The sequence below is a fragment of the Eucyclogobius newberryi genome, unplaced genomic scaffold, assembly GCF_026437365.1.
Source record: "Eucyclogobius newberryi isolate DKJ021-1_F unplaced genomic scaffold, fEucNew1.0.hap1 SCAF_361, whole genome shotgun sequence".
Lineage (NCBI taxonomy): Eukaryota > Metazoa > Chordata > Actinopteri > Gobiiformes > Gobiidae > Eucyclogobius > Eucyclogobius newberryi.
The window spans coordinates 73,100-76,812 of NW_027316014.1; the positions used below are offsets into that span (position 1 = coordinate 73,100).

General features: G+C 39.9%; 1 long non-coding RNA gene across 1 annotated transcript; it reads left to right on the forward strand.

Annotated features, from left to right (window-relative positions):
• The first annotated feature begins 2,919 nt into the window (after positions 1–2,919).
• LOC140376513 (uncharacterized) lies at positions 2,920–3,489 on the forward strand. Its single transcript, XR_011929814.1, has 3 exons — positions 2,920–3,071; positions 3,163–3,195; positions 3,367–3,489. It is a non-coding gene; the product is annotated as an uncharacterized lncRNA (long non-coding RNA).
• The last annotated feature ends 224 nt before the right edge of the window (positions 3,490–3,713 follow it).

Below are 3,713 nucleotides of genomic sequence, written 5' to 3' on the forward strand. Positions count from 1 at the left end.
CTCTCATTTTCTTTGCCTCCAACATATGAGACACTGTGTGATTAATGAGTATCATAAACCTCTCTTTCTATTAGCTACCCATTAGTAAACCTGGCCAGCCTGTCATTTTGGACAAAAACACACAGCTCCTTCATTTGATCCCCAGATCAAAGGAGGAACCCCACTGTTTTGGGCTGAATACACTAATTGTGGATAGGTCTACCCCCACTCTGCTTCAAAAAAGCCTGTGCTGACAGAAGATAGTAAAAAGAAGTACAGAAGCAGAAAGTATTGATTATATGCATTTGGATAGTGTCTGATGTGAAGTTATGTAGCATTCAAGTGTTTTAGCATGTGAATAATTCCCACTCAGTAACACACTCAGGAGACGTCATAAACTTGTTAGTGCTTGCCATTTTGTTGGTCTTATTGCTAATATTTGTTGTTTACCAGGTTCAATTACACTATATTTTCATCGTAAAACACAGGCATACAACATATTTTAAAAGATGTATAGTATCTCTGGACCTCTGGATAAAGGCTGCATCACAAAACATCTTGCTGTGATTGGTCAGGCCAGAATGCATCTCAGGAAATCAAACCACTACAATACAGACAAATACAATATACAATACAATAGCAAATAATTCAATACAATACAATTCCAAATCAATTTTGTGTGCCTACCCCATAGTGTGAGTGCCCTCCACACTGACCTGTGGTTTGACACATTGCATGCTGGGTCACCACAATGGACTGAACCGCTAATGCGGCAGGAATCAACGACACTGTACTTCACTCATGATTGTCTTTAGTCTTTACAGCTTTCCCAGGCCTTTGTTCTTTAAGATAAAGGAAACAGTCACATAAAGCTCTGAGCGCCTGGCAGCTGCTCCTCTCTGTCATATGTGCTCCACATCCCCCTCTCCTCCTCCATGACTACAACCTCTGGAGGGATCTCCTGGCATTATCCCCAAACAATATTACAAGGACATAAACATAGAACTAGTGCAGTGGGTTTGGTAGCTATTGCTTTCCTTGCTTTTCCTTATTTATTTATATTTTTTGTAAGTTAGTCAAGTTTAGGTTTTCCACCAAAGGGTATCCAGTGAAAGCAGCACTTTGTGACAAAAAAATGTGACTGCTGTGCGCTGTTTGCATCTAATAATAAAAACATAATAAGAACTGAAAGCAGAGCTCTGACTGAATAAGAAAAGTTATAGAACATTCACAAGGGCACAATAAAATGAATACAAATAATAGTAAAGTATAGCCTATGCTAAATAAGATAAAAAACAAGAGCACGCTAAATAAAATATGCGTGTGGATATGAGGAATAGGTATATTATATACATGAATGATAATTTTTTTCAAAAGCCCGTAGGCTTCACTAGACAGGACAGCTAGCCCAAAATAGGGAGGAGAGAGGGAAGGACATTGTAGCAAATTGTCAAGAGTCTGATTCAACTCATGATGCTGGCACTTGCTCACATGGAGTGCACGTGGGTGTGCCATCGACTCGACCACGGAGCGGCACTATTTACATCAATTATTAAATTAACAAGTCACCAAGTGACAAAGAGAAAGTAAAGCTGAGCACGAGCCCGAAAATGAATGCTTGTGAATATGATTTTGAATTGAATTTGAAGTGTCAAAGAGTTTGTGAAAGCCAAGGACAGATTACACAGATAAAAAAAAAAAAAAACTGCTTATGTTGTGTGAAATTCGGGTGCCCCAGCTTTGAGGTGACACAATCATTCATTATTGTGACTGCTTTGATTTTCAAATCTGAAGCTACGTAATATAACAAACAGGCAATACTACAACTTTGATTAAATTATTTGTTGGGGTGTTTACCTATTCACATGGGACGTATATGTGTTGGGAGTTTGTGTCCATGAGAGGGTCAGACTTTAAACCCTCCAACCTTCACAGGCTTCAAAGGCAGGGATGGGAAATAAGGCCTGCAAAGCCATCTCTCTGTTGGCCTCTTCAAAGGACAGGAAGTGTGTCACAGGGACAGTCCCTCTTTCCCAGCAAATTCTTGTGAGTTGCTATAATAACAAGCTCATCAGTGTGTCTGTGGCAAACTAGTTCAAAGGGACCCTGATTCCTCTATAATATGTGATGAGAGAGTCAGGATGCACAAACTGCTGTTTAGGATAAATGCCTTTTAATGCTGCAAAAGGCATGCATTAAAGGCATATGTCCAATCGATATCAGGACACCACCAACATCATCTTCATCAATATTTTGGGAATATTTGTAAAGATAACATTAGTATATACATTTTGGGAACCATTGCTCATAGCAGTCATTCCCAACTTTGAGGTCGGGACCCAAATTTGAGTCCCCAAAGACTCTCAGGGGGTCCCCAAGGGTTTTTAGAAAAAAGGTTCAAACTAGGTGTGAATTAAAATGTTATAATCAATACAGCTTTGTTACATATTTATCAACCGAAATTTTAATATACAAGACAGTAGCATCTCAGGTTAGAGAAGGATGTTGGGTTGTCAGAATCAGAATCAGAAAAAGCTTATTGCCAATTTCATTGAACACATTGAACTTATTGCTGTTGAGGTGCAACATAAAACAATTAATAATAAAAAAATAATATTAGCAATGTCTATCAAATCAAATATGGCAAGCATAAATCAAGAATGTACTAATAAAATAAGGTAGAACTATGTGTAAAATAAATCTCTTATCCAAAAACGTATCTATATAAATGCAAATGTACATAGACCTATATCAAAAATAATAATAATTGTGTTCATTGGATCGTTTTCCACATCATTCTTACATTAACCACATTAGCTTTTATTTTTAGTCTCCAAATGTTTTACTTTGAAAGACGTACTCGGAAGTCGCTCCCGTGCTGCGCCTCGTGAGCAGCGGTGCTCCAGGCTCCGCTCTGGATCAAAGCGTGGAGCGGCCACAGCGCGGTGCTGCGCGCAGTCTGCTCTTGTCTCCACGGACGCGCCGCTGTCTGGATACCTCGGCTACTCGCTTTACTTGGACTTATATTTTACTCTGATGCTTTTACACTTCACCTCGATGCAGAGAAATGGGTAAACTGCATTCGAAACATGGTAAGGCTTTTTCTTAGGAAATCGCCGCTTTTTGTTGTTCTGTTAGTGTCGCGCTACTTTCTAGTAACTGTCTTATTGTCTCTCTGTCAAGCTGCTATTTGTAAACCTCGGGAGAGTCCAGAAGGTAAGCACACCTTTCCTACTCACTTACCACTATTTCAGCACAATTTCCCAGCCTATTAGTCTATTGGAATATGAGTTTTAAAGTAACCGCTGAAGCGAACACCACTGAGGATAATAAAAGCAGCATCTTCAGAGCGGCCACTCGCTTCAGATGTTCGCGTCTTTGTTTCAGGCGACAGTTTCGTAGTTAATGCCTGTTTGGCAAAGAAGGGAATTGACGACTGGCTGGCAAAGCAGAAGTATTACCAGCAGCAGGACTATCCACACAAGAACAACTGCGCTCTGGCCGCACGGGTGAGTACGCTCCATGCGCACCGCACTCGCACTAAAAGTCCTAAACGTTTTGGAGAGTTACTCACCAACTATTGTTATGCAATGGTTGTTTGTATGAAAATGGACAATTCTTTGATATTCAAAATGCATATCATTTTTATTTTGTGCAAAAATGATTCCCACATACCGTGGCATGCAAAGGCGCACAGGGTAAACTGCTGCCACATGTGATTTTAAAGGTAACAT